The following is a 12,590-nucleotide window of genomic DNA, read 5'->3' on the forward strand; positions in this document are numbered from 1 at the left end:
GCCAGGTATAGTTTTACGATCCTGAAAGCCGACACTCGCTCACCTCAGCACGGATGTGATTGAGATCAGGTGGGGGGCAGCTTCAGTCTAAACTGTCTCGTTTAGAGCCCGGGGTTGGCTGGTGTCCAGGTGATTCACAGTTCAAATCCCCGTCATCAACACAAACCACAGAGGCTTCGTGCTGTCCTGTCAGCAAAACAGCTATTGTTATTATGTTCAAACACCTGAGATGATAACGACCAGGGGTGGAAAAACAACCAGGCAAAGACTTTAACTTATATCACAAAATACCTTTAAGGTTTTTTTTGGGGGGGGGGTTAAGTTAGCCTATGTGAGGCTTGGGGATGGTTTGCACAGAAGGCATTGCCCCAGTGCTGCCTAAAGGTTAGAACAGGCCATGACCTCTTATGATGATGACAGGTGTTTTTAAAATGTGTTTTTATCTGTCTGCGTTGCTGCATTGTGCTTGTAATTATCACTTGCACAGATAAATAATCTCAAGAACACAAACACGAGCAAGAGGTCAGCCTCAGTGACTCCAATTTGCCGAGGTGAGGCCTAACAGACAGATAGCAGCTGCAGTCATTTGTGTGGATGTGTGTCAGTTAAAGCAGCCGCAGCGCTAACTTTAAGCCTCACCAGTCTCCAAATGGTTGAGTTATTACAACAAAAACATCCATACAGTTAATAAGGCGAAGGGAACTGTACATGACGACAAAAACCTTTTTTTATACCGGGCTGCAAACATATGTTTCTTCTGAAAAGTTGGACATGTTAACATGGGAGTCTGTGGCGATTGACTCACTTGTGGAGACAGCCTCAAGTGGCCGTTAGAGGAACTGCACTTTTTGGCACTTACTAGCTGTACTGATTTACTGTTTCTGCTTGAGGCAAACTGGCAGAGAGGAAGTGAAACATCAAAAGTGCAACAGAATGACCAAAAAAATGAAAACAAAACCTCAAAGCCATGATAAAAAATATGTGATACATTTTGCATAATCTGTAATTGAACTAAATGAACATGAACTCACTGGCTTTGCCAAGTAAGATATGTTCTGTGCTTGTAATGTTTTCCTCCAGTTTAAGATCAGCAGCCATTAGATAGATAAGTTTCAGAACACATCGTATCGTGATAAGGGTTTTGTTGTTTATCTGAAGTTTTTGTTGTCAGTATGAACTGCAGGAAGGCAGATAATAGCGCAGAGACAGAAAGCTCGCATCAGACTGGTGCTCAAGGAAGAGCAGAAAGAAGCTGAACAAGGTGTAAGCTTTCCAAGGCTGCCTTCGAAATCTCATGGGGGGGGAAACTCTGTTTAAAAGGCCTTTTTGTTCAGTCGTAACAACACTAACAAGCCATTTAAAGAAAAGCTGCAGGACATGAGTAGAAACATTCCCCCAAACATGAATAAGTCCTTTCTGCAACAAAACAAGCAGCTGAAATCTCCTTTAAACAAAGTGAAACGCGGGAGGTGGAGGGCTGTGTATGCGTAGTGTTTGTTCTGCAATCCAGATCCATCAGTCACTGCGTTTCTGCAGTCTGGAGCACATTCCACAAATCCTGCTGGGTTTTGTTCCCCATAACCTACCTAACAGCGACACAGTAGAGTCCTGCAGAGCAGAGCGAGTCAGGCTCATTTAAGCACAGCACATGCACCACTGTGACGTTACTCAGATAAGCATTCTTCGTTTAATTATTTTGCTTTTACAGGTTGTGTGGCTTTAATGGGAATTCATGTTGGGCTTTTGATATAGTAAAGGTTAGACCTGGCTTTCTGTCAGCACTGCAAAACCTCTGTAACATCAAAGTAATGATGCACGACGGGTTGAAAATACATTTTGGCCTTTTAATTTTGCAAACAGGTGACATAAAGTTTTGCAGAACCCGTTCACTGGATAGCTTTGTTTCATTATCCTGCACCTTAAGTGTAAATTATTAGCATCTTCTTTCTGTGGCTATAACTGCAAAATCATCTGTCATAATGAAGCATTTAATTTAAGCAGGTTTAATGCTTCATGTTTGATTTATTTCCTCTGTCAGTGGTGAAAACTCTTAAGGAGAACTTTTTTATGCTTTTCCTTTCTGTCTTTTCTGTCATATAAAATGGTTTATTGTCATATTAATGAACATGGCCCAATTGTCAGAACATGTATTATTATTATATTTATCTTGGTTCACCCCTCAGTTCATCCCCAGTCTCAAAATGGCATTTGTTAGCTCCTCTCACCCTTCCTTTAAACCACAAATGCCCAAAAAACATAGCCATGTATGGTGACAGTAAGCACCAACACACCCAGCTGAAGTCTATCTGTGTTTGAGGCCAAGGTTACCTCAGTGAAGTGCTCTACTGGGTTGCACATTCTCACGGCCGTGAAAGAGAACAATCAGCATTAGAGGAGGCAGGAACCAGAAACCCTCAGAAGGACACCAATGAGAAGAAGAATTAAAACAGCAAAGCTGGAAAGACCGCAAAGGAACCAGAGCAGATCAAAAAACCAAGGTCCAAACAGCAGGTTAAGAGTGAAGATGTGCAACCAAGTGCAGTGAGTCTAAGAGCAAAGCATAGCAGTTCCACTTTCTGAGACAGGAGTACGGCTAGCGTCACACAGATTGCTGTCTCTTCATTGAGTTTCTCTTCCTGAAGACATATTCAAACTCCACTGCTTTAACTGCAGTTTGGCCCTTGTTCTCTTTTGCAGACTCAGTGAGCTTAGCATAGCAACACTTAAGCCTGGTCTCCACCTGCCGCAGGTTCTGGGTCTTCTGATTGGCTGCCCTTCATAAGCATAAAGTTTAATAAACAGCAGGTAGGTGGAGCCATTGTGGCAGAGATGACTATATTAGCAACATCCCTTTCCTGTGACATAATTCAGATCAAAGAGTAGAAAAAACTGCATGAAACTGAAGATTTAGGGCAATCTGAGTCTTGTGTTAAATTGACCTTATAATTTTGAATTTGGGCCATGTTTAATCTGAGCACCAACAAACGTAACACATATTTTTAAACTGTTTTTAAACTAACAATGAGTCTTAAAAACCTACAGACCTCCCACCTTTTATATTAATTGTGCAACAAAAGTCTCATCTTGAAACATCCCACAAGCATGCAAACTGATAACCAAATGCTAATTCCTAAATGCCAAGGAGAACTAGTGCTCAAAGGGAAGATGCATCCATCCATGCATGCTTCATTATTTCGTAAAAGGACAATATCCGCAAATGTCGGAGCTGCAATGGCCTGTGGGAAGATTCACGGGCACTGATAATGGAGGTAATTTGTTTCATCTGTACGTATATCGATAGTGTCTTTTCCCACAGGTTTTTCTGAGTGGCACCGGAAAAGGAAATGCACATCATTTTGTGATAGCATGAGTACACCCAACAGTTCCCTGCAACTGCAGAGCTGCAGATGCAGTTTTGCTTTAGGCTGAGGACAGAGTGAGATGAGGAGGTGCAGATGGGATAGATCCGCTCTGTAATTTGCTTCTGTGGAAATAAGCAGAGGCATTTCCTCTTGATCTAGCAGGGGGGAGGGTGGTATTAATGATAATGGGACATTCTGGGACCAACTGGCTCTTAAACTGAGGAAAAATACATGACTCAGTGACCTGATTATGAGGTTATGCTGTCATTAACCTCGGGGTTCAAAATGATGATGATTCAAATCCAGAGAACATTGACCTCTGCCTCAGGGCTTTCTGCAGTTTGTTTTTGCTTCTCTCCCTTCTTATTACTTATTTTCTTTGTTTTGTTTCTTCTTTTCTTCTTTGTTCTTTTTAACTTTATGTCCCAAGTCAAATATCCCAACAACTTATAGTTGGATTATCACTCAGTTTGCCTCACACATTCACATTCCCTGCACCACGAATCATAACAACTTTTGGTGAATTTGTAGCAACTTCACAACTGATAAGATGCACATATTATAGCAACAACTGTGTGTGCAGAGCCAAGCATTCACCCTCTAACTGCAAAGTTTATGTCATTCAGACTGAAACATTAGTGATTGCCTGCAGAGGCAATGAAAAATGTTGTAAGGCTTCTGATTAAGCCGGTAGATATCAGAATAAAGCAACACTTCCTCTTCTATGCGTCCATCAGTGTTTAATTTAAGATTATATATGCAGAGCATTTCTAAAAATCTGGTTTTGAGATTGCATTTCAGCACATGCCTCTGTTGCTCTCCACGGGGAGAGTTTGGACTGCGCAAATGGGATTTGCAAATACTTCTTTGACTAAATACTGAGTAGAAATGGAAACCTAAAAGGGGGGCAGCTGTGGGTCAGGAGGTAGAGTAGGTTTTCCACTGATTAAAGAGTCAGGTTTGAAAAGTCACCAGTTCTTTCACGTGCTAAAATGATTGGTTCAAGCATGGGCAGCACAGTGTGGGACAACCACATAGCTACAGCACACTTAATCTAAGCTGTCATGTCATGGCATTTCCATCTAACGTCATGACATCATATCTGGCTTCACTAATCTCACAAACAGCTGCAAACAAAACAGCAATTGTAAAAATACGGGCTTATCTAGTGGGTCATCGGAAAGGCACCATCTTAACAACTGGCCTCCCGCTGCCGTCATCTCAGGGAGGCCATAGAAATGTTGCCCTCACTGAACCTTGTTCTGCTGAAGGTCTCTTCCTGTTAAAACAAAGCAGATTTTTTTCACTTCCACACTGGCCTTTACGTTAAAGTAAAACCTGCCCTGTGGCTGCTTTTGTCGTGAAACTGAATTGAAGTTTATTACAACCACAACATTTTTAAAAGTGCAATGACATTATATTTTAATTGGCAAGAATTTTTTTCTTTTTTTGTCTTTGATAACATCTGGAGGAAGTTTCTGGTGTTTCTGGGAAGTCAGTCTTCTGTTATCGAGCAGCACATACTAAACAAACATCCGATAATTCTTTCTTCAGATATATGAAACAGTAGTTTGGAAATAATCAAATATTGTTATTCGTGTAATTGTGCATCTTATTAATAAATCAATTCTAAATAGTTGCCAAATCGGATGCATTTACATGACAGACTTCAGTCTCCCTGTTAATTAATATGCATTGCTCCATTTAGCTAAAATAAACATAAGCTTAAAGGTCAATTTTGTGTGTTGGGCTGTGATATCAATTGCAGGAGAAACTGGGGCTCATGCAAACTCTATATAGCCGTGAGGCCTATGTAATCAGATTAGGTAAGTAATTGTGTCAGATTGCTTTTAGTTCAGTGGATTAAGTTACTACTTACAAAAAGCTGCCAAGTAATTTGTATTCACTGACATGTTCAAAGTAATCTGATCCAACCCTGCCTACAGCAAACTGCACACAAGTGGTAAGTACTGACCCACAAGGTCACGTACAGACATGCCAAGTTGTCCCTGCCTATGAAAGCATGACGTTGTCTAAATAAACCACGTTGTTGTTTCAGGTCTCTGAAAACTTTCAGGAGCTGAAGAAGAGAGGAAAAGCACCTCAAACTCAGGAACTGGTTAAAGAGGCACACTCATTGACAAACAGCACATTGAACCATCCCCGCTGCGGCGTACCAGACTACCCCACCAAGGAAGAGTGGCGGCACCGGGGGCGATACCGCCAGAGACGCTACACCCTGTATGGACAACGCTGGGACAAGACGGACCTCACCTATAGGTACACACTGGGGCCCTTAGCTGTGTTATAACTATATGCTCTGCTGCATGTGTGTTTGATTATAAATAAAGCTAAATAAAGCTTACAATAATAAAACGTGAACTTCTACAGTCCCGAGAGAACTCCGTGCTGATGTAAGCCATGGGATTCATCCGAAATGTGCAGCTGAAAAAGCGTCCTGCAGTGTTACCATTTGGTGCACGCACATACGATTGTTTTTCTGCTTCAGCAGGTGGCTTTTTCAGACGAGAAAAAAAACTGTTTTCTCAAAACCGAACAGCAGATGGACGCAGTTAGAGATTAGATGGTGAATATGGTGAAGTATTTAGGAACAATGAGCCAAATATAGAGACTGAGAAAGTAAAGGAATTGTAGCGTCTTAGTAAAGTGTTTGGACAATGTTCACAACAGCTTCAGTGCAGCCTGGTATTGATCCTCCAAATCTCTAATCATCATTCTTCCAAAAAATATTCATTCAGGTGGTGAAGGAGTAGAAAGCTATGACTGTATGGATATGGGCAATGTCCACTCTCATCAGCATAAAAATACTTCATCACAGGATAAATGTGATCACATCTCCTCCCATGTAAATTGGGGGCATCTGGATTTGAACCAGCGACCTCTTGATCTGCAGTCAAATGCTCTACCACTGAGCTATACCCCCTCAGGCAGCCACTGACTTCATGCAGAAGCTAGACATAGGTTCCAGTCTTGGAAAGTGAAGGTGATGTTGCTGTGCCTTAAGGCTGCATTCTTTCAAAGTTGTATAGATGTTTTTGAGAAAATAAACCTAGTTCTCATTTCAAGTGTCATCACTTTAAGTTAATTAATAGGTATCACTTTAAAGTCATGTCTCATCTGCTTAAATTCGTGTTGACTCACTTCCTCATGTCTCTTCCTTGTTCCCATCTCCACTGGGAGACGAGGAGTTGAGCATGTGCAATTTGGGAAATGATAATGGGAGAGACTCCCAGTTAAAGTTAAAAAAAAAATACAGAGAAAGGCACAAGCGCGCGGCTCAGGGGAGAGGTTGGGAACTCCAGGCCCCAGGGGCCAGTGACCCTTGGGGTGCTCCAAGGGACAGTCCTTATTTAAACATAGTTCTTATTAAAACAGGGGGCATCTGGATTTGAACCAGAGACCTCTTGATCTGCAGTCAAATGCTCTACCACTGAGCTATACCCCCACAGCCTGCTCTTGACTGTATACAGAAGATGGACATAGGGTCCAGTCTTTAAAAGTGAAGGTGATGTGGATGTGCTTTAAAGCTGCATTCTTTGTAATGACCAGTTGTATAGAAGTTTTTGGGTGAAATGAAATTAGTTCATATATCAAGTGACATCACTTTAAGTTAATTAATAGGCATCACTTTAAAGTCATGTCTCTTCTACTTAAATGTGTGTTGACTGACTTCCTCATGTCTTTTCCTTGTTCCCATCTCCACTGGGAGACGAGGAGTTGAGTATGTGCAATTTGGGAAATGATAATGGGAGAGACGATGAGATTCCAGTTAATGCAAACAAGATTTATTCTTTATTTTCTGCAGATTTGTCAGCTGCATGTTCATTCCACCAATCATCAAATCATCTTTTTCAGTCAGATAGGCAGCATTTAAATAGGAATTTACTAAAGTTACTCAGTACAGGCCCTCATTTTATCCACTGTCTGCAACATTATCTTAGGCTTCTCCTTTAAGGGAACTTGCTTCTGATTGGCTGACCATAACCAAACGAAAGGTTGTGCCCAATTTGCACCACCCAGTATGGCCATAAAGCCCCATAAATGCTGATTGGTGCAGCTTGGAAAGGTTGTTTTCACCTTCAGCAAATAAATAACTAAATCACAGTCCTTATTTAAAGAGGGGGCATCCAGACTTGAACCAGAGACCTCTTGATCTACAGTCAAATAATGTACCACTGAGCAATACCTCCTCAGCCACTCAAATTATCTCTGCAACAACTACAACTGAATTCTGTAAGAACATAAATACATGAAAGCCCCATACAGGTTCTCTATTGCTGTGATAAACACACATTCTTCCACAGTTTCCACGTCTGAAAAGTGAAGACAGTGTAGAAATGACTTAAACTTGCTTTCTTTTAAAGGCCAGCAGGGGGCAGCACCTCTTGTTGGCCTATTTCTTACTTTTTATGGCCTCAAAAACTCTTCTGATGAGTTTATGGGTTCAGTCACTGTATTCAGTTCATTTTCAAGTCTTACTTCTGATTTTTTCCACATTATAGTCCCAGTTAAAATTTAAAAAAAATACACAAAAGAGCACAAGCGTATGGTTTAGGACATGGCTACCTTTCAATCAACCAGTATCCATTGGTTTTTCAGTCAAATAGGTACCATTTAAATAGGAATTTACTAAAGTTACTTAGTGCCAGTCCTCGTTTTATCCACTGTCTGTGACATTATCTCAGGCTTTTGCTTTAAGGGAACTTTCTTCTGATTGACTGACCCCTACCAAACAAAAGGTTATGCTCAATTCGCACCACCCAATATGGCCATATTGGGCATAACTGCCGAATGGTCCATCTTGGAAAGGTTGTTTTCAACTTAAGCAAATAAATAACTAAATCATAGTCCTTATTTAAAGAGGGGCATTTGGATTTGAACCGGAGACCTCTTGATCTGCAGTCAAAAGCTCTACCATTGAGCTATACCCCCATGTCTTTATTTGCTTCCTGTCATAGACTGTATATAAAAGATGGACACTGCGTGCAGTACAGCATTTTGATTGTGGTCTTGATGTTTTCCTTTAATTTGTCATCTAAGCATTAGCAGAGAGTAACAGCAGAGCTAAAAGAGAGTGAAAATACACACATTCAACATATGAACATTACTCTGTGTTCACATCTTGTTCCTGCTCTTGAGACAGACTGGATTAAGGACTTAAGGAAAATAATCAAAGATTACACAACCTACAGAGCACTTTCAGTCATCAACTTGACCTTCAGAAAAAGGGGTGCTGCTTTTCTTTAATCTAAAGCCGTGGCACCATCGAGCGTCTGGCGGTCGTCTGCTAGCTGCTGCCTCTCTGTCTGGCTCACCCGGTGTCCCTTTCATTGTACTCATTCTTTAACCTAACACTATACGAAGACAGGCAGAGAGAAAGCAAAAGGTGGGAGGGTGATTTTAATAGCAGCGCTGGCCACAATCTAATTAGATTCTGCTTCACAGGACCAGTGTAGAGCTCCTGGTGACACCTGACGGAGTGATGTGGTTTACCAGGATCAAGGCAACACCCAACTACGTCAAACTCTCTCTGTTATGACCATAATAAGGCCCTCGTTCCTCCCCAGCCGTTGTAAATGAGTCTGATATGAGAGTGGAGCCATGCTAATGAGGCCCTGTGTTTATTTTTTATTCAAAACCAGCCAGCGTTTTGAGCTTGTGAGGCAAGCTCTGGCATGACACCGAAGTCAAGCTGGCTCAGCTGAGAGCGCTGTTGTTGTAACCACTTGAAAGGTTTTTAGATAAACTGAAAAGGTGGTCTCAGGTGGCTGCAAAAGGTTAAAGGATGGCAGGGCTGCGTTAAGGGAGATAGATTCCACGAGTTTGCTTTTTTATATATGTTAGACTTCATTCTTTAACTTTCTTATGTTAAAAACATTTTGTCTACTGCAAGGAAGCAAAATAAGTTGTAAAAGGTTTGCTTAAACTGGTCTGCAGTGACAAACACTGCACACACATGGAGTAATGACTTGTCAGTCATACAGTAAACCAAACCCTGCTGCTTTTTGAGTTTAAAGGAGACAGAAAAACATCATAAAACCCACAGGGAAAGTGTTTCCTGTGGTCACTGCTTCACTTCAGGACTTCTAAGGAAACAAGAAGTCGCCCCTTTAGGAAGAATGCTGGTTTAAGTCACTTCAGGTATATCTTTGGCTTTTAACCCAGAAGCTGCATCCATGTTTATACAGTTTATAGTATTAAACAGCAATTTATCCAGCTGTTACAGAGCAACACCATTCATTTGGAAACAGATCGACGCAGTCTAAAGTTCTCTCTCTTTTTGCACTGCTCTCCACCAAATCTGAGAGCATGGGCTGTGATAGTTTCACCTGCTTCTTTTAAAGTCCTCCAAAAGACTTAAATATATATTTTAAAGGGAATAATTTATTATTTAGTAAGTACCTAAGTACCTAGCTCGTATTTAGATTTATTTATATATATCTTCTAATGTATGCAGTATTTGAGCCATACAGGTAGATGTCTCTTAACAAAAGCAATACCTGTACACTTTGTATTTGTAAAAATACACTCTAAATTCAGAATCAGACACTTTTCATTTTTCAGTAAACACTCTGTGGGCATTTCTTTTCCCACACATCGAGGTTTAAGGGTTTTTTTTACGCTATTTGGAGGGCAAACTAAAAAGGCAGTTATTGGGATGAATGTCTGGAGTTTTTACTGCTTGTGTGTCTCCAAATTAAGACCATATTTTCCATAAAACCCCCAAAGAACAGGAGCTGATAACGACCACTGTAAATTATGGAAACGTGCTGTGTACAGACGGCGCTTCTTCTCGATTAGTTTCTTGAAGCAATGCACTAAATTCTTAGTGATGGGCTTTGTCAGCCGTTTATGTGCTCAGTTTTAAGTTGCTGTAGTTGCTTTGATTTGTTTGGTACAGATGGTTGCAATGGTTAGTTTCAGATGTTGCTTTTCTGTTGGTTTTATTTGCAGCCATTGCCGTGTTCATTTGAAGGCGTTCCTGTGGTTGCAGTATTTGGCTTAGGCGCTTTAGTTGCCATATTTCACAGTTGCTTGAATTTTAGTGGTTAGTTTAATTTTTTGTAGTTTAAATGTAATATTGCTGTAGCTTCAGTATTAGTTGCTGTAGTTTTACAACAATTAACAGCAACTGTAGTTTTGTAGTCTTTGGGTAAGAAAAAGTTACCCAAAAACAAGTCCACAGATGTCATGCTCAGAGCGAGAGAGGTCTGTTGTAAAAGTTCTGTCTCCTTTGCCTCTCGGTCTTTTGTGCTGCACATCCAGCAGGCCCTGATCACATGACCTCAGGGACTTGCTGGGGACGTATGGATGAAAAATTTCTCTGATCCACACTGACGCTTGTCCAGGCATAACTCTAAAAGTCAAAATCTTAAAGTGGACTCTAAAGGCAATGGGGAGCTTACTTTATCCAGAAGTCTCACAGCGGCAATGTGAACAACCTGCACATGTTCCAGGGAGGTTTTGTTACGACGTGAATAATGAATTGCAAAAACCCAGACGTGATGAAATAAAGGCTTGAATAACAATCTCCAATTCAGAATGTGACACAGTGGAATTCAGCTTGGCAATATTTCTCAACTGATGAAAGCAAGAGTGAGCCAGAGACTTAATGTGAGCATACAAAAGGAAGGCTGAGTCACAAGTTACACCAAGGTTCCTGATATAAGATTTTTCAAATGTGGTTAGGAGTTCCCCATCATTAAGTTGGATAAAATTATCTGCCATCCAACTTTTAATAGATTCAGCATCATCTGCATAGCACTGATAGGAAATAAAAGTGCTTGAAATGTACTAAAGAGGGAGTGGAAACAACAGAAACAAGAAAGGCACCAAACCAGAACCTTGTGGCACACCGTAGACAAGAGAAGTGGAAGAAGACAGCTTAGCTTAAACAGTGGAAGAGAGTTAGCCTGGTTTCAACCAAAATTATTCCACTCATATGCAGAGATGGGCAGTAACGCGTAATCCGATTACTTTTTTCAAGTAACGAGTAAAGGTAATTAGATTACTGTTACTTTCCCGTAAGCACGCTGCGTTACTGCATTACTACAACAGTGATTTTTTTGCAAGAGTGTCTCATGACAATGACGTAAGCGAGTGCGATGTTCGTGACAACAGCTCTGTGCAGATCAAGATCAAATTTAATCTTTGCTTGATGCATAAAGTTAAAAGATTAAAACTAATAAAACAATTTTTAAAAAGAGACTTTTCCGTTTGATTACATTTTGTATGATGGATTATGCAGGAAAAGTAGAATTGGGCTGAAAGATCTATTGCTTTATCACCTATTCATGTTGTAAATCGTGTTTTTAAAAAGTAACTAAGTAATTAATTACTTTTGAAAATAAGTAATCAGTAAAGTAATGGGATTACTTTTTGGGGGGCATAATCAGTAATTAGTTACTGATTACGTTTTTCAAGTAACTTGACCAACACTGCTCATATGTCACATTAATGAACATTTTAGATTTTGATGTCTTTACACAACAGGAAGTTTAAAACCATAGTTTGTGGCTTGAGAGGACTCTTTACTTACAGTGAAGCTATTCATTGTGAACAGTCAGGTTGCGTGGTCTGGTACCACTGTGCCAAAAAATGTTATATAGCCAGGAGCGCTACATACAAGCTAAGCACGTCCTGACAGCTCTGAGCAATCTTCTCAATCTTCTAAAAAACTTTACTCATGTAATTGAGAACCTCATGTAAGTCTAGATCATACTTTACAGAATTCAAGTACCATTCCTGTTAAAGTTCCCCACTTAGCACCGTACAAAGTGTAGCAACACATGGACACACATTTGTGTCTTCTTTTAGAGTACTTTCAGTTAATAGGGCCAAGAGTATTTTTTTCCCTTTTTACACCCATGGCAACAACCAAATTCAGGTGTTTAACACTTCTGCACTGGCTAAAGAGTTGCCTTAACTTTTTTTATCCTCTCTGTTAGCGCTGCGTGGCAGATTCTGTGATGATTGGATAGTCAGGCCAGCTTGCTGCTTGTTTTCAGCAGTTATGCCTCTCTGCAGATGTTGCTGTAGTCCAGTGGGTACTTAAGCTGCAGATGTTTAAGTGTGTGGTTGCAGATGTTTCTGTTTTCGCAGTGGTTGCTTTACCTGTTGCTTTTGCCATTTATAGTTGTGCATCTTGCAGTAGTTGCAGTAGGTATTTTAGTTGCAGATGTTGCTCTGTTTGCCTGAAGAGGGTTC

General features: G+C 40.6%; 2 non-coding genes and 1 pseudogene across 2 annotated transcripts; 1 reads left to right on the forward strand and 2 right to left on the reverse strand.

The window, feature by feature from the left end:
• LOC134639346 (stromelysin-3-like) overlaps positions 1–12,590 on the forward strand; it is a 45,920-nt pseudogene that overhangs the window by 10,517 nt on the left and 22,813 nt on the right.
• On the reverse strand, positions 6,235–6,306 carry trnac-gca (transfer RNA cysteine (anticodon GCA)). Its single transcript has one exon. It is a non-coding gene; the product is annotated as a tRNA-Cys (tRNA).
• trnac-gca (transfer RNA cysteine (anticodon GCA)) lies at positions 6,757–6,828 on the reverse strand. Its single transcript has one exon. It is a non-coding gene; the product is annotated as a tRNA-Cys (tRNA).

Source organism: Pelmatolapia mariae, linkage group LG12, assembly GCF_036321145.2.
Source record: "Pelmatolapia mariae isolate MD_Pm_ZW linkage group LG12, Pm_UMD_F_2, whole genome shotgun sequence".
Lineage (NCBI taxonomy): Eukaryota > Metazoa > Chordata > Actinopteri > Cichliformes > Cichlidae > Pelmatolapia > Pelmatolapia mariae.